At 34.4% G+C, this 19,473-nt stretch overlaps 1 protein-coding gene across 1 annotated transcript in view; it reads left to right on the top strand.

Annotated features, from left to right (window-relative positions):
* The window catches only part of ZNF438 (zinc finger protein 438), a 217,073-nt gene that overhangs the window by 20,135 nt on the left and 177,465 nt on the right, over window positions 1–19,473 (top strand). Inside the window, 1 exon segment of the mRNA XM_081156151.1 lies at window positions 10,201–10,253. The gene's annotated coding sequence lies outside the window, so the exon portion shown is untranslated.

Here is a 19,473-nt window from a genome sequence, read left to right on the forward strand (position 1 = left end):
TTAAGCTATCTTAGGTCACAAAGCTGAGTAAGTTCTAGAACTGAGACAATGTTCTTTCTGTTGACTACAATTGGTTTTGGTGCCTTAATGTATTAGCACTGATAATATTAATAGCAGCTACTTAAATGTTCCTATGTTCTAGGCGTTTTGTTAGGTACTTTGTATATGTTATCTTGGTTAATCTATACAGCAGTTTATGAAAATGATTTATTTTATCTGTGTATTAGTTTCCTATTGCAGCTATAACAAATTAACAAGAACTTCATGACTTAAAACAACAAATTTATTATTTTAGAGTTCTGGAAGTCAGAAGCCCAAAATGGGTCCTAGCAGGGCTGCATTCCTTTCTGGAGGTTTTAGGGGAGATCACTTTTCTTGTCTACTCCAGCTTCTATAGGCTATCTACATTTCCTTGACTCATGGCCTCCTTCTATCTCAAAGGCAGGTTGAGTCTTTCTCACATGCCATTTCTCTGGTTTTGACTCTTCTGCCTCCCTCTTCTCCCTTAAAGGACCTTTGTGTACTTTAGGCCATCCTGGATAATCTAGGCTACTCCCCTTATTTTAAGGTCAATTAGTTAACAACCTTAATTCTACTTGTAGCCTTAACTCCCCTTTGCCAGGTAACATAAGGGCTTAGGACCTACATATCCTTATAGGGGAGGGCATTATTCTGCCTACCACAATCTGTCAGTTAGATTAAGTGATTTAGGTTCAGAGAGGTTAGGTGAATTGTCCAAGGCCATAACATTAGTAAATGAAAGAGCTGATATTTTAACCCTGTTATCTGTCATGATAACATGGTTTGTTTGTTTTTTCTACAGATGCCATTTGATCAAGTCATGAAAAATAAGTTGAATGGTGAGCAGTGTTCAAATAGTAAATAGCTCTTTCTGTGTTGTTGTTTATTGTGTGGTTATTTATTGATTGATTGATTTTTATTGTTCAAAATACAACAGATGTCCCGACACAAACAGCTCTTTCTTATTAAAGTAAAAATCACATTTACCTAATAATATCAAGAAATAGACTATTTTATTATGGAGCAATTAAAGGCATGGTGGAGAAGTATACTCATGTTTATGACTTATCAAGACTTTCAATTAATTAACACCCTCCTCCCATTGCCATTTATTTATTAGTTTCTACCTGTCTTCAGTTCCTTTCTTAGCCAGCCTAGGTGCCCAGTTTAAGTTACTCTGCTGCAAATTCCCTCAATTCCTTTGTACCTCTTTGGTCTCTCCTATCTGGTAAAGCCTCACAACTAGAGCTCAGCTGTCTGCCTGTTGGTTTCTCTTTAAGATATACTCAACAGCCTCAAAATTACTCAACAGTCTTCCTCTGTGTCTCTATTATCTCACTTCCCAGAGCATATCTTCTTCTTTTTTTCAAACCCTACCATTGTTCTGAATGCAGTTGGCTATAGTTGAGCATTGCTTCCTTTCAGGAACACTCTTCCCTTGGCCTTTGGCACACCACCCTTTCCTGGTTTTCCTTTTCTCATTCTGGCTTACCCTTTTCAGTCTTATATGTTAGTTTTTCCACTTTTGTCTGGCTATTGAAAGAGGAATTCCTCAAAGTTTAGTCCTCTTTTTTTTCTTTTCTTCTCACTTTGTTTTTTGGGTTTTAAATATGATCTATTTGAGTAAGTCTTCCATACTTATGTCTCAAGCCCAGGGTTTCTCAACTTTTCTCAATTTTGGATTGGATAATTTGTTGTTGTTGGGGAGGGGATTTGTCCTCCGCATTGAAGGATGTTTAGCAGCATCTCTGGCCTCTACCCACTAGATGCCAGTAGAACACCTCTGTCCCAATGAAAAATATCTCCACAAGTTGCTGAATGTCTTCCTGGGGGTGGGGAATTACCCCCAGTTGAGAACCATTTATGTAGCCTAAAGCTGTCTTCTGAGGATCTAAGGATAATGCCTTTTTGGCAGCTCTACTTGAATGTCTCATAGCATCTCAAATTTAACATAACCAACATGGACTCTTGTTTTTTCTCCCTGATATACTCTTCCTTCAGCTCTCCTCATTTCAGATCATTTATGACCTTGTAGGCCATTGGAGATACTTGGATTTTATTATTATTGAACTAGTGAGCTATCTGGGAGTTTTGGGTCTAAGAAATGATAGGATCTCATGTAGGTTGGCTCTTTGTTGAGAGTAGACTATAGTTGGAAGGTTTTTAAAGCAGGAAAAATAGTTTAGAAACTACTGTGGTGATCCAGGTAAAAAGATAGTAATAGTTTGGACTAGGGTGGTAACAGAAGAGATGGTAAGAAATGTTATCTTTAGTTGAAGCTTTAAATACAAATATTGCTGAAAAGAGAAATGCATTGTATCATCATTAATATTTTAGTGTGATTTGTTTATCAAGTATTTTGTCAGAATTTATAGGAAACAGATTTTGGTGGATCAGAGTGAGAAGAGAGTATCTAAAACCCAGAAACTTGTGGGGGTGTTACTTGAATAAATGCAGGCCAGAATGGGCAGTAAAATGAGAGACCCCACAGGAGGAGCAAGCAAGACATCCAGTACAGCTAGGTCCACCTCAGTCTTCCCTAGAGCTGGCCCTCCTACTGTAAAACATGTACCTATGGCAGGGTGGATAAGACAAATGAGAGGAGACTTGCCTTCACTAGATATTGGAAGCAACACATTTTGGACTATAGAGCTCTTAGCTGAAGTGAGGTGGTTATTGGCATTTGGATGAGATAAGTTTTTGTTGCACAAGATTGCCCTACAATCTGACAAACATTTATGATCCCTGGTTCTTCACAGATAGCAGTGTGTACTCCCTCATTGTGACATCTAAAAAGTGCCCCTTCCCTCCCATTTCTAAACTCCCATGGGAGTCAGACATGCTCAACTGCAAAACACTTGACTAAGTCCCCTTGCCAGTTTGAAAATTACCTTCCATAACATGAAGTCAAAAAGTTGTCATGCCAGGCCAATTTTTAAAATATATATATCTTCATTGATCTCAGAGAAAGAAAGGGAGAGGGAGAAAGAGAAACAGAAACATCAGTGATGAGAGAGTCATTGATTGGCTGCTTCCTGCACGCCCCCTACTGGGGATCAAGCCTGAAACCCTACGTTCCCTGACCAAGATTCAAACAGCCATCCCCTGGATCATAGGTTGATGCTTAACAGCTGAGCTGCGCCGGCAGGGCCAGACCAATTTTGAGGACATAGAAATCATGGCAGTGAATATTGCCACAATACTTTAAAATTAGCATTGATTTTTATTGCTGATACATCCCTTAACTGTCTTCTGTTCCTAACGTGTACCTTAAAACATTAATTTTTAATCCTTCCATAGAGGATGTGGATGTCTCAGGGAAATATCTAAAGATAATGCACTAGACACCAGCTCTGGCTGCTCTCTTCCCAGCATTCTAATGTAAGGGAATTTGAATTAAAATGAATGAGGAGTTTGGATGAAAGGGATTTCCCTAGCTGTATCTTAGCAAAGGGAGTGGGAGTAGAATTGGAAGAGGTAGGTTAATGGCTATAATATGAATGTTTATGTGCATTACTCTTCATTAGGTCTACCTGGTATTAAGAGATAAATAGTTTAAAAATAACATTTTAGAAAAAGTAATAGAAAATCAAATGTAATATTCATCAGATTTGTAAAAGATTGATAACTCAGAATTAGAGCAATGGAAAAAAACTGACCAAAGAAAAGTTCAGCAGTTTTGAATATATAAAATTTAAGATTTATTCATAATGAAAAAATAATACAGCAGCCTGGGGGAAAATGCTTGTATCAAGTGTGATGAAGGGTTAATATCTGTAATACCTGAAGAATTCTCTCAAACTTAATGAGGAAAAAAAAATCAAGATTTAGTACATAAGTGGACAGAGAATTTTAGCAGATGAGTAATAAATAACATTAGTAACAAAAATAGGTAATTAAAGATACATTTTAAGTCCACCTCGAGTTACACCTTCTATTCTCTCAAATGTACTGGAAATTAAAATAACTCCCAATTCTGGTGAGGTTTTAAGGAATTGGGGCCAAACATTCTTATTTGTTTCTTATGCTGCAGCTACTCCCAGCCACTGCCTTTCCCCAAACATGTTGTGTCATTTCAGATTCTCATGCCTTGTCACATTTCATCTTCCCCCTCTTACTCCTGACCTCCTTTTGACTTCTCATCCCTTGAGAGCAGCAATCAGATGGGAGGGAGCATCTCACCCAACTCAGCTCTGCTGGTGAGCCACCCTCTGATTTGTGCTCAGCACTACACTGCAGTCCTGGGTGTATGAATCAACTCCTGCCACTTGACTGGGGATTCTTCAGGTTAGGAGTGGTCAGTTGTGCCTTAGTAGTTGTTCAATAAATGTTGAATAAATTATTGAAATTTGGTGATGTTTTAATGAACTATGTTATGTCAAGATGAAAGAATAACATGGTCACTGAAAGTATAATTATGAGTGTAATTTATGGCAAAATTTTGGAACCAAACAAAAAATGGTATGTTTACTGTGATTTGAACCATATTTGAAAAGTTGTATGCAAAATGAAATTGTAAAGATTTTAAATTGTAGATAATTTTTTCCGTATTAAATAAGAAAACTTTTAAATCTTTATGATAAAATGTATAATTTAAAAAATTAGCTCTCAGACTTAACCTCCCCAATCCTCATCAAAGCTAAATGCTCTTCATCCTGTCCAATTATCTGATTTAACTATGTGGGCCTCCACAAAGTGTGGGTTCATAAGGATAGTTGCACTTATGTGAATATGAATTAGGTGTCTGAACTTTTACTGTGCCTGGAGTATATAGCTTGAGGTATTTATTTTTTGCTTTATTCTAAATGGTTCTATCTTATAGGTATATGGTACTTAGTATTTTGTAGTTTATAAATGTGTTCACATTATCAGTCATAAGTTCTTCAGCTTTAGATGATGTTAGGTATAAATGGTAGCTGACTTCTTTCAACATTTTTTGAGTGTGTAGCATCTGCCAGTGGTTGAGATGCAGAATGCCTTTAAGGAAGTCCTTTTCTGGCAGGGAAGATAGACAGCCATGATCAGCAATAAACAAAATGCAGTGGGAGGGCAAAGCAGTTATTTACAAAGGGGACTGTTGAGATAAGATGATTGTTCTCCAGTGAGATGACTCTTGAGCAGGCAGAAGAGGAGCAGATTTTGGCAAATGGAGGAAAAAAGAGAAAAACATGAGTAGAAAGGTGGAGGTGTGGAAGTACATGGTCTGTTCAGAAGCCGCTGAAAGACTTTAGAGTGTTATGACATGATCAGATTTGTATTTTGGAAAGAAAATGAAGGTCAGTATAGAGAATAACTATAATGAAGAGACACAAAAAGAATGGTTCTCAGTCTCTTTGCTTTTATTTTTGCATGCTTTCCCATGTCACACTTATGTAAGCATCCCTAGATTCTGCATTGTAACATAGATAAGATGAGCTTTATGTTATGCATAGTCCTAGCCAGCTAACCATATGGCCTCTCTTAATATTCGTATCTATACAACAGAATATCTCTTCTGAAATGTTCTAGACAAGAGGAATATAGTCAATAATATTGTTATAACTATGTACAGTACTAGGTGGGTACTTAAAATATCAGGGAGATCACTTTGTAAAGTATATGATTGTCTAACCACTATGCTGTACACCTGGAACTAATACAAAATAGTATTGAATGTAAACTGAAATTGAAAAGTTAAAAAAGATGTGATAGCTTAAATTAGAGCAATGATAACAGCCATAAATGGAATATATTTGAGACATTTTCTTGTGTAGAGTTGGTGGCTGAGTTGATGTGTGGTGGTAGGGGAAAAAGGAATTATAGATCATTGTTTCTCAAATTTTAATGTGCCAATGAATTGCCTGGGGATTTTTGTTAAAAGGTAGATTCTAATTCAGTAGATCTGGGGAGGGGCCAGAGATACTCTGTTTTTAATAAGATTCCAGAAGATGAATACCACTGTTGGTTCACGGAACCATTCTTTAAGAAGCAAGGGTGAGATAGCTTGAGTGTCAGGCTCCAGTGACTAGATGGTGCTGTAATTATTTGAAATGGGGAACACAGGAGAAAAGAAAGGTTGGGGAGGATCTGGGGAGGGAGTGAAGTCCTTGTGGGACATTCAGGTAGGAAATTGTAGATGGCTAGAAATTTGGCTCTTCACTCAAGAAAGAAATCAGGCCTTGGATACAAATTGGGGGATCAGCATTTCATTGATTATAGTAAAAGCCATGAGAATAAGTGATGTTACCACAGTAAAGAGATAAAGAGCTCTTAGAAAATATACTTATTTCTGTTTGCTAGAATTTTAACGTTCTATTTAACTTACTTTATAAACTACCAATGAGGAAGAAATTGGATAAGTAGCCTCCTCTGTGCAAATAATCTGTAGGTATAAATTCAGGAGTGGAAAAATTTTTTTTGGAAAACCCCTTTATTCCTTGGTAATGACCATAAATCAGCTTAAATATTCCATAGATCAGGTTTAAATGCATTAAAGTACCTTCTCTTATGAAAATTTATTCATACAAACAAATATGTACTAAACATCTTTAAAATAACAGCAACTCTTCTAAGCTCTGGGGTTAAACTAAAAGGAAACAAAATGTAGACCTGATATGATGGAGATTATGTAGTGTTGGTGAAGTGTAGCAGGGATGCATATGACTCAGTGTGTGGACAAGGAACAGCCTTCTTGAGGAAGCATTCAAACTAACACTAAAAGGCTGAGTGGAGGTAACCTAGAAGAGGACAGGAAGCAGTGACTTGGAGGGGAGAAGGCCCTGCAGGTTGACGAATGGCAGTGTGACTGACCCACGGAATGTAGGGAGTGGAGAGTAAGGAGAGATGATTTTGGCAAGGTGAATGGAGGCCATGACTAGGCCAGTTTCTCTGGGACTTGGTAGAAGATGGAGGGAGAAAATGTGTTTTCCAAAGGAACAGGTGTTATTTTACCTGGATATAGTTCAAACAGTAGTCTTAAGCATATGGTTTTTATGGACTGGCCTTGTAATGGAATTACTTATAGTAAAATTGATTCTATAGGAAAAATGTTTTGGACTTCAAAAACTGTTTTACAATTTAATTTTCAAAAAACGTTTTTCACCGTTTGGGGATTGCTTGGACAGGCACACAATTCTAGTGCTTTATGTTATTTGTGCTCAAATCATGCTTACTCTAGTGTTTATATGACTATAGTGTTGATTTTCCACCTTCTGATATGAATCAAAGATACCATTTCACAGATGTGATTGAAAGTTATTTTCTTTTCTTAAACAGATTTAGAAAATATATAGAAATATAAGTAGAAATCTTTTAAAAATTGTTTGGTGTTCAGAGTGGCTGTTTTTTAAAAGTTAAGGATTTCCTCTGTAAACTATATTGTGGTAAAATGTTATATACTATGAAAGTATGAAAAATGAAACTGACATGAAAATTGTTATAAACAAAGTAAAATAGATTGGTATGGTTTCACTATTGAAGTCAAATGGAATGCAGAAGGTAAACAATACAAGGATAAAATGCCTAGATTTTAAAATACTTTAATAACCACAAGTTTATCATTTCCTCCTCCTCTTCACCTTCTCCTCTTTTTCCTCTTCTCCTCTTCCTCCTCTTCTCCTCTTCCCCCTCTTCTCCTCTTCCTCCGTCTCCTCTCCTCCTTCTTCTCCTCCTCTTCTTACTCCTCTTAATTTTCAAAAAACGTTTTTCACCGTTATTACTAGCTACTGTTATCATTAGAAATATTGATTTTTTTTAAAGCAGAAAAGAGCTTTTATGAGCTACATTTTATTTAATAAATGAAACTTGAGGCTGAAACTTCCTCAAATTTCCATATTTCCATGTGTTCAACAGGCAAAGTTAATTTCATCCACACCTATCTCAGTGAAATTTTCATTCTATATCAGTTAGAATGCTTTTAGCTGACAAGTAACAGAAGACCTGACTGAAAATGGCGGTTTATTTGGTGCTTGCCAACCCCCCTCCAGAATATGATTTCTTTGAGGACAAAGATTGTACTTTTCATCTGTTTCCTAATATGTATAGTGCCTAACAGAATAATTGCTAAATAAATGTTTGTCAAGTATTGAATGTTAAGGACTATTTTCAGTGACAAAACTGGCCATAAACCAAATCTGGAGAATTTAGCACTAGGAAACAATTTGAAGGGTGGCAGAAACACACATTAGACTTTATATCTAGTTGGATTTGTTAAAGATTCTGGTGGAATTAGTGGTTCCAGACTCTAAGACAGAGCAAGGATGAGGGTTGGTAATATATTGTAGAACTCACATGAGTGATATTCTAATTAGTTTGCCATTTTCATGTCCTTGAGAGTTTGGATGAAATCTGGAAATATGACTGCTGTTACAAGTTCTTTGGCATATTAAGAACTCTCTCTAGTAAGATGAAAACATCTGATTTCAAACTTTTCTGAGATATAAATATGTTCTTTTTTTTTTTTTTAATATATATCTTTATTGATTTCAGAGAGAGGAAAGGAGAGGGAGAGAGAGATAGAAACATCAGTGATGAGAGAGTCATTGATCGGCTGCAGCCCGCAACCCGGGCATGTGTCCTGACCGGGAATCGAACCCCGATCGCCTGGATCCTAGGTCGACGCTCAACTGCTGAGCCACGCCCGGCCGGGCAATATGTTCATTTAATAAAAAGATGATAGGCCCTGTTTATTTCATTGAACTTTGAGAAGTTTATGCAAACTTAAAAACAAATGGTAGTTATCACAAAGCTGCTGTCTCTGTTGTAGGTACATTTTATTTTTAGTATTTTAAAGGTTAGCCTATTTATTTTTCTGACAAAGATTTCATAGTAGTTGTATACTGTAAACCTGCCATTGTCCATGAGGTAGCCACCAGCCCATATGGCTATTTAATAAGTTAGTTAGAATTAAATGAAAAATTAACTTTCTCAAATATGCTAGCCACATTTCAAGAGCTCACATTGGACAGTACAGATATAATATATTTTTATCATTATCTTAAAAATAAGTTAGTCCAATGATTATTAGCATATAATCTCAAATTCCTTTTTTAAAAAAATCCAAAATGTCCCTTTTAAAGGTGATTTTGTTATATAATAAAATGCAGGTATAGAAAAACACTCAAATATTTGGTTTAGTGAATTACTATAATGCCAGTAACATATAGGTCAAGAGATGGAACTGTCAGTCACCGTTGGAATTCTTCCCGGTGTCTCTGTCAGTCACAACCCTCCTTTCTCCCATAAGTAAGCATTATCCCAACTTTTATAGTAATCAGTTGCATTTTTCTTTTGATACTTTATGGATTCAGTTAGCTTTCTTAGACACTATAGTTGGTTTTAATAAAAATAAGAACATTTTTATTGAGATACAGTTTCCATGCCATAAAATTAACCCATTTAAAGTATACAATTTAATGGTTTTAGTATATTCTCAGAGTTGTACAACCAAGGCTTAGAACACTTTTATCACATTAAAAAAACAAACAGTATCCATTAGCACACATTTGCAGTTACTTCACATCCCCATCCTCCCAGTCATCCCAGCCCTGGCAACCATTGATTTACTTTCTGTTTCTGTGGATTCAATTATTCTGATTTTCATGTAAATAAAGTCATATGATAAAAGGTCTTTTGTGTTTGACTTCTTTCACTTAGTGTAATGTTTTTGAGGTTTATCCATGGTGTAGCACTTATTAATATTTCAATCCTTTTTGATGCCAAATATTATCCCACTGTATAGATATGCCACATCTTTTATTTTTAATTTATTTTTACTTTTTTCAAAATAAAAGCTAACTTTCTGTTTTTAAAATTAAAATTAAAGTTTTCGATTACAGTTTACATTCAGTATCATTTTGTGTTAGTTTGAGGTGTAACATAGTAATTAGACAATTATATACTTTATAAAGTGTTACCCTAATATTTCCAGTATCCACCTGGCATCATACATAGTTATTACAATATTATTGACTATATTCCCTATGCAGTACTTTATATCCCCATGACTGTTTTATAACTACGAATTTGTACTTCTTAATCCCTTCACCTTTTTCCCTCAGTCCCCCAACCACCCTCCCCTCTGGCAACCAGTAGTCTGTTCTCTGTATCTATGAGTCTGTTTCTATTTTGTTTATTCATTTATTTTGCTCTTTAGGTTCCATGTATAAGTGAAATCATATGCTATTTTCTTTTTTTTGACAGACTTATTTCACTGAGCGTAATACCCTCTAGGTCCATCTATGCTGTTGCAAATGGTAAGATTTCATTTTCTTCATGGCCAGGTAATATTCCATTGAATATATGTACCACAGCTTTTTTATCCACTTGTCTATTGATGAGCACTTGAATTGCTTTCATATCTTGTAGATATGCCATGTTTTTTAAATCCACTCATCGATTGGTGAACATTTGGGCTGTTTTCACTTACTGGCTCTTATGAATAATGCTGCTGTGAACATTGACGTACAAATTTTTCTGTGGATGTATGTTTTTATTTCCCTTCAGTCTATACTTAGTAGTATAATTTCTGGGTCATATGTTACTCTGTGTTTTAAAATTTTGAGATACTGCCAAACTGGTTTTGTAAGTAGCTGTACCATTTTGCATTCCCTCCAGCAATGTATAGGATTCCAGTATCTCCCCATCCTCATCAATACTCGTTATTATCTCTCTTTTTTTATTATATTTTTCTTGCTGACAGTATTACAGATGTTCCACATTCCACCCCCCCATTTTACCACCCTCCACCTAGCCCCTATGCCCCTACGTCTTCACCACCCTATTGTCTGTGTCCATGGGCTGTGTATATAATTATGTAAGTTCTTTGGTTTATCTCTTCTCTCCCTGCCCCCGCACACCGAGATATGTCAGTCTGTTCCATGCCCCCGTGCCTTGGATCTTATTTTGTTGGTCAATTCATTTTGTTCATTAGATTCCACAAATAAGAGAGATCGTGTAATATTTGTCTTTCTCTGATTGGCTTATTTCACTTAGTATAATAGTTTTCAGGTCCATCTATGCTGACTCAAAGGGTAAGAGATCCTTCTTTTTTACAACTGCATAGTATTCTAGTATTCCATTGTGTAAATGTGTTACAGCTTTTTTCTCTTCATCTACTGATGGGCATTTGGACTGTTTCCACATCTTAGTTATTGTAAATGACACTGCTATTAACATAGGGGTGCATATATTCTTTCTGATTGGTGTTTTGGAATTCATAGACTATATGCCTAGAAGTGGGATCACTGGGTCAAACAGCAGATCCATTTTTAATTTTTTGAGGAAACTCCATACTTTTTCCATAGTGGCTGTGCCAATTGGCATTTTCACCAGCAGTGAACTAGTGTTTCCTTTTCTCCATATCTTTCCAACACTTGTTGTTTGTTTGATTTATTGATGATAGCCATTCTGACTGGTGTGAGGTGATATCTCATTGTGGTTTTAATTTGCATTTCTCTGATTATTAGTGACATTGAGCATTTGTTCAAAACCCACAAATGAAAGAAAAGGACTCTCCAGAAAAAATTCTAAATGAAATGGAGGCAAACAACCTATTAGACATAGTTTTCAAAGCAATGGTTATAAAGATGCTCAAGGAGCTTAGTGCAATTTACAAGAAACTCAGTGGGAACTACAACAGCATGAAAAAGGGAATAAAAACAATGAACAAGAACCAGACAGAAATGAAGAATAATATATCTAACATCAAGAACACACTGGAAGGAATTAAAAATAGATTGGATGAAGCAGAGGATTGAATCAGCGATTTTGAAGACAAGAGATAAATACCCACCTAGAGCAGCAAATATAAAAAAGAATTAAAAAGCAGGAGGATAGCTTAAGGGAGCTCTGGGACAACATGAAACATACCAACATCTGCATCATTGGGATAACAGAAGGAGAAGGATGTGAGTAAGGAACAGAGAACCTGTTTAAAGAAATAATGGCAGAAAACTTCCCTAACCTGGTGAAGGAAAAAGTCACACAAGTTCAGGAGGCACAGAGAGTCCCAATAAAGATGAACTCATAGAGGCCCACACCTAGACATAATTATGATATTATTACATCATAATTAAACTGGCAAACATTAACGATAAAGAAAGAATCTTAAAAGGAGCAAGAGAGTGACAGAAAATTACCTGCAAGGGATTTCCCATTAGAATGCTAGCTGATTTCTCAGTAGAAACATTTCAGGCCAGAAACGAGTGGCATGAAGTATTCAGAGTAATGAAAAGCAAGGACCTGAATCCAAGACTAGTCTATCCAGCAAGGCTATCATTTATAATTGAAGGTGAAATAAAGAGATTTCCAAACAAAAAAAGACTAAAGTACAGTACCACCAAAGAAATATTCCCTCTCTTTTTGATTATAGCTATCCTAATGGCTGTGAAGTGGAATCTCATTGAATATCAAATTGACCATAAATGTATTGTGGTTTTCATTTGCATTTCTCTAATGATTAATGATGTAGAGCATCTTCTGTTTAATAATCATTTGTAAATCTTGTGTAGAGAAATGTCTTTTCTTATTCTTTGCCCATTATTTAATTTTTCTTAAATAATCCGTTATCTTTTTATTAATGAGTTACAAGAGTTCTTTGTTACTGATACCAGTCCCTTTTCAGATATATGGTTTGCAATTATTTACTCCCATTCTGATTTTAATTTTAATGTAGCCCACTTTATCTATTTTTTCTTTTGTCACTTGTGCTTTTGTTATTATATTTAACAAATCATTGCCTAATCCTAAAGATTTACTGCTATGTTTTCTTCTAGGAGTTTTATAGTTTTAATACTTAAATTGAAGTCTGTGATTTTGTTAGTTAATTTTTGTGTATGGTTAAACTTTATTTTTTTTCATGTAGATATTCAGTTGTCCCTGTACCATTTGTTGAAAAGACTATACTTTACCCATTAAGTTATTTTGGCTGGCACTCTTATCAAAATTGACTATAAATGTAAGAGTTTCTCATTTTTTTCCCATTGTTTTACATATTTATCTTTATGCCAGTGCCATACTGTGTTGATTACTGCAGCTATATAATAAGCATTGAAATTGGGTTGTGTAAGTCTTCCAGCTACATTCTTTTTTTAAAAAAAAGTTTGCTTGGCCCTAGCTGGTTTCGTTCAGTGGTTAGAGCGTCGGCCTGCAGACTGAAGGGCCCCAGGTTTCATTCTGGACAAGGGCATGTACATTGGTTGCAGGCTTGATCCCCAGCCTGGCTGGGGTCCATGCGGGAGGCAACCAGTCAATGGGTCTCTCTCACATTGATGTTTCTCTCTCTTTCTCTTTCCCTCTCTCTCCCTTCCACTCTCTCTGAAAAGCAATGAAAAAATATCCTTGGGTGAGGACAATAAAAAAGAGGCTTGGTTGGCACTGCTCTGAATATTTAGACCAATAAGGGGAGTAGTCACATCCTAACAATATTAAATTTTAACAATCCATGAACAAGGCATGTTTTTCTATTTGTTTAGGTTGTTTTTAATTTCTTCAAGCAATGTTTTTAGTTTCCAATGTGCGAGGCTTATACTATTTTTTGATTTTTTTTTTTATTGATTTTAGAGTGAGGAAAGGAGAGAGATAAAGATAGAAACATAATGATGAGAGTCATTGATTTGCTGCCTCCTGCACACCCCCTATTAGGGATCTAGCCCACAACCGGGGAATGTGCTGTGACCTGGAAATCAACCATGATCTCCTGGTTCATGGGTCCGCACTCAACCACTAAGCCACTCTGGCTGGGCTATCCTATTTTTGTTAAGTATATTCCTAGTTATTTTATTCTTTTTGATTTGATTGTAGTGAATTGTTAATTATATCTCTTTTGGGTTGCTCATTACTGTTATATAGACATACATTGAATTTTGTATATTATTCTTGTGTCTTGCAGCCTTGCTGAACCTAGTTATTAGTTCAAGTAGTTTTGTTTAGTAGATTTCTAGGCATTATTATGTACAAAATAATGTCCTCTATGAATAAAGGTAGTTATACTTATTCCTTACCAATTTGGGTGCTGTTTTTGGTGGTTGTTTTCTTGCCTAATTGCATTGGCTGTACCTCCGTGAAATGTTGAGTAGAAATGGTAAGAAATAGGACATCATTTTCTTGTTCCTGATTTTAAGAGGGAAGCATTCAGTTTTCATTATTGAATATGATGAGAATTGTGAGTTTTTCATAGATGTTCATGACTGTGTTGAGGAAGTTTCATTCTGTTCCTAGTTTATTGAATGCTTTTTATGATAAGAGCGTGTTGGATTTTGGCAAATACTTTTTCTGTATCTATTGATATGATCATGTGATTTTTATTTTTAAAATTTTATTAATATGCTATATGTTGATTGATTTTTTTTGTATATTGAACCAAACTTGCATTACCAGGATAAATCCCACTTGGTCGTGGTATATAATGTTTCTTATATAATGCTACATTTGGTGTGCTAGTATTTGGTTGAGGATTTTTACATCTATATCCATGAGGAATGTTGGTCTGTAGTTTTTTTATGATGTGTTTGTCTAGTTTTAGTATCAGGTAATACTGTCTTTGTAGAATGAATTGCAAAGTGTTCTCTCTTTCTTTCTCTCATTGGAGGAGTTTGTGAAAGATTGGTATTCATTACTTTTTAAATGTTTGGTTGAATTTACCAATAAAGCCCTCTGGTCTGCACTTATTATTTTTGGAAGTAGCTTAATAACTCAATCTCTTTACCTATTATAGGCTTATTAAAGTTTCTATTTATTCTTGAGTCAGTTTCAGTAGTTTGTGTTTTTCTGGGAATTTGTCCTTTACATTTAAGTTATCCAATCTGTTGCTGTGCAATTTTTCATAGTATTTCTATGTAATAATTTTTATTTAATTTTTTTTTCTTTTACTGATTTCTAATTACATTCTAATGTGGTCAGAGAACATTCTTTTTTTTTAATAGTTAAATTATTGAGGATTGTCTGTGGCCTGCCATATGGTTTAACTTCGAGAATGTTTAATGTGCACTTGAGAAGAACATATATTGTGTTGTTCGTTGGAGTGTTATATAGGTGTCAGGTCTAGTTGACCTATAGTTCTGTTAAAATCTTCTGTTACCTTTTGATTTTTCCCCCCTGGTTTTTTATGTAGTATTGAAAGGAGATATTGAAGTCTACCATTATCATTTTTGAATTGTATATTTATTATTACTTAGCTCTTTTCTTGTTTGTTTTAAAGTCTATTTTGTCTGAATCTTTTATAATCTTTGCATAATATATCTTTTTCCATCCTTTTACTTTCAACCTATTTGTATCATTGAACCTAAAATGTATCTACTGTATAAATTATATAAGGATATAGTTGGATTTTTAAAAATATAGTCTGATAATCTCTGCCTTTTGATTGGATTGTTTAATCTATTCACATTTAATATTATTGATATGGTGGGATTTACATTTGTCATTTTGCTTTTGGTTTTCTATAGGTCTGATTCCTCTTTTGTTCTTTTTTTATTGTACTCTTTTGAATTTAGTGAATATTTTCTTGTGTGGTGTTTTAATTTCTTTACTAATTTTAAGTTATATATTTTGAATTACTTTCTTAGTGTTGTCCTAGGGATTACAACATGTATCTTAACTTATAAAAATTTGCTTTTGATTTTTTTCTTACTTTCAACAAAATAAACTTGCCTCCTGAATAGCTTCATTTTCCTCTCTCCTTTTTTTGCTACTCTTATTATACATATATTATGTCTCTAGATTGTAGAAACCTAACAATATGGTGTATAATTTTTACTTTTTATAATCTTAACTATTTTAAAGAAGCGGAGAGAAGAAAAGAGAGCAAGTACATATTTATAGAATTACTTATTCTAACCTTTTTCTTTTTTTATTGAATTTATTGCAGTGATGGTTAATAAAATTATATAGGTACAGGTGTACAATTCTATAATATATCATCTGTATATTGTATTGTGTATTTACTATTCCAAGTCTAGTCTCCTTCCATCACCATTTATTCCCCCTATATGTCTTCTACCTCTCCCCACTCTCCATGCTCTTTGGTAACCACCATACTGTGTCTGCATCCATGAGGTATTTTTTTTTCTTCTTCTTAATACCTTTACTTTTTTCAACCAACCCTGCAATCCACCTCCCCTCTGACAACTGTCCATGTGTTCTCTATCTATAAATTTGTTTCTATTCTGTTAGTTTATTTTGTTCATTAGATTCCACATATTAGTGAAATCATATGGTACTTGTCTTTCTCTGACTGGCTTATTTTACTTAGGACGAACCTTTTTATTTTTCATTCTCTTTATAATTTCTGTGGATTTGAGGTAACACCTGGTGTTATTTTCTTACTCCAATACAGCTTTGCTCTCACCTGCATCCTCTATGTTGTTATCGTCAAACATACATTTTTATATGTTATTAGCCCAATAATACAATTATGTGCATATTGTTTTATTGAATTACTCTTTAAATCGATGAAGAGAAGGGGAAGAAATATGTGATTATAGTGTATTTTATAATTAGGTACATAATTACCTTTATTGCACTTTGTTTTTTGTATGGACTCAGATTACTGTTTGGTGTCATTTGCTTTCATCCTGAAGAACTCCTTTAGTATTTCTTGTAAAGCAGATCTCGTAACAACAGATTCACTCAGTTTTTGTTTTTCTGGGAATGTCTTGATTTCACTTTCATTGTTGAAAGTTAGTTTATCTACATATAAAATCCTTAGTTCACAATTTTTTACTTTTAGCACTTTGAATATTTGATCCTATTGCCTTCTGGTCTCCTTTGCTTCTGATGAGAAATCAACTGTTAATCTTATTGGGGCTCCCTTGTATGTGATAAGTCATTTTTCTCCTGCTGCTTTCAAGATTTTTCTCTTTGTCTTTGTCTTGCCACATTTTGACTATTATGTATCTAGGTTTGGATCTCTTTGTATTTCTCTTTTTTGGAGTTTGTTGAGCCCCTTGGATGTGTAAATTAATAATGTTTTTCATAAAATTTGGGAAGATTTCAGCCATTATTTTTTAATATATTTTTTTCTGCCCTTTTCTCTCTTTCTCTGGCACTGTTTATTTTTCTTCATTCATTTTTTTTTTTTTCCTGTATTCTTCAAATTGCATAATCTCTATTGATCTATTTTTAGGCTCTGATTCTTCTGTCAGTTCAAATCTATTGAGTTCTTCTAGTGAATTTTACATTTCAGTTGTTATACTTTTCAATTTCAAAATTTATATTTGAGTTTTTAAAACCATTTTTATATTTTTATTGACATTTTCTATTTGATGAGACATTGCCATCACGATTTTCTTTAATTCTCTATATATGGTTTCCTTTAGTCCTGTGAACGGATTTGTAATAGCTGATTTGAAGTCAGTATCTGTTAAGCCTAACATCTGGGCCCCTTTAAAATCAGTTTGTATTACCTGCCTTTTTTCCTGCAAATGGGTTACACTTTACTGTGTGTGGTAGTGGTTTCTTTTGGCATATTTTGCAATATTTGTTCAACAATTTAGATAACGTACTGTAGCAACATTGTGTACTAATAATCTTGGGGCTGGGGGTTAATGTTATTGTTGTTTGTATGGCCATCTATTTATTTTTTAGTGACTTTACTGAACTGACTGTGTGAAGTCTATTTCTCCACAGTGTACCTCTTCTTATGTTCCTACTCATTTTTTTGTTCGTTTATTTATTTTTATTTTAGCCTTACCCCTTGGTCAGCATAAGTCACTTATTGATCAAAGGCTGTGCTTATGCCCTGCTAAGCAGTTAGATTTTTACTCTTTACCATAAAGGTATATGTAGCTTGGAGAATGCTACAATGGTTGACAGAGTTTAGGTATTACCCAGTGATATAAAGGAAAGGCAGCATAAATTCTTGATTTTTCCCTTTGATTTTATGGTTTTTAAGATAATTAGTTGATTGTCTATTATGTCTTGGTGACCCATTTCTTAAAAATATTATGAAATATTACAATTAAAAATTTGCTAGATTTTAATCCATTTCAGTTATTATCATTATTGAAGCTCAAATTATTCCATCTTTGTCTAGTGGGAGCCTCTCACAGTTGACTCTTGAATCCTAGAATCAACCATTTCTGTAAGAAACACTACTATCTAAAGGGTGCCCATTGATACTGGATTGGTCCTTGTTTCTAGGCCTTTACTGTAAACAGAACTCAGAAATTTATGTATATATTTATGATAAATAAAAATACTTCACAAGTTTATATTGATACTTCCAATTAAAACTCTAGACTGCAGTCCATTTATATCTTCCTTTTGCATCTCCTTTCCTCTATGCTAAGAAGTATTTGTAGAATTAGAAAAATCCCATAGTTATTCACTTATTTTTATTCCATGTTACACATTCAACAGTCTCTGATTGGCAACACTAATGCTACTGAAAACATGATTACTAAAAACATTAAAGACATACTTTTGCATATACCCGTTATTTTCATAGAATCAGGACTGGTGATATCTTTAGAGACATTGTTTGTTTAGCAACATTTTAGAGTACCTTTTCTGTCTCAGACTACCTGCTAGAAAGGAGGTACAAAGAGGAGTAAGACATGACTCTATTCTCTAAAACTTGAGTTTTTGGGTTATGTGGTATTCTGGCATAGAAAGGTGTGCCCCTCGAATCTGGGGTTTTGTTCTTCTTTAAAGGTCATTTTCATGGTTTTAATTACATGCTTCCTAAAATAAAACCCTTTCACCTTCTACTCTTATCAGAGAGAAACTTCCATTGTGTGGAGTTCCTTAATACATTCAAATCTTCTTTACCTAGTGTGTAGGTACTCCAGATATTAGAACTACTAGGATGTATATATATTTTATACTATCACTTTTTTTTAAAGGAAACAGCTCATATCACTGTGGGAGCTGGCAAGCCTGAAATTTGTAGGGTAGGCCAGTAGACTGGAAACAGGCAGGGTTTCTGTGTTACTGTCCTGAGGGAAAATTGCTTTTTTCTTGGGATAGCTCAGTTTTTGTATGTAGGCCTTCGCCTGATTAGACACAACCCACCACATTATAGAGAGTAATCTGCTTTATTTAAAGTCAGCTGATTGTAAATATTAATCACACCCACAAAGACCTTCAAGGAAATGTGTAGAATAGTGTTAGACTGAACAGTTGGGCACCATAGTCTAGCCATGTTGACACATAAAATTAACCATCAGACTTACGTTAACCATGTAACTTATTGCTCAACCTGAGATTCTTTTGAGAATAAAGAATACTAAAAGATAATAAAATTATATAATTTTGTTGACTGACAAATTACTTTTATTGTATCAATGAACAATAAAATTGTGCTAAGCAGTTATTTTTAAAGTAAATTTATTTCTAAAAAATATTAACATATATTCATGTACATCAAAGCAAACAGAACTTTCCCATATTAATTTTCTCATCCTTAAAAATAGCATAAGTGTAATTCTCAGCAAAAGTTCATAAACATTATTTATTTTTATTCATAATTTGTAT

This window comes from Miniopterus schreibersii (genome assembly GCF_964146895.1).
Source record: "Miniopterus schreibersii genome assembly, chromosome: 1".
Taxonomy (NCBI): Eukaryota; Metazoa; Chordata; class Mammalia; order Chiroptera; family Miniopteridae; genus Miniopterus; species Miniopterus schreibersii.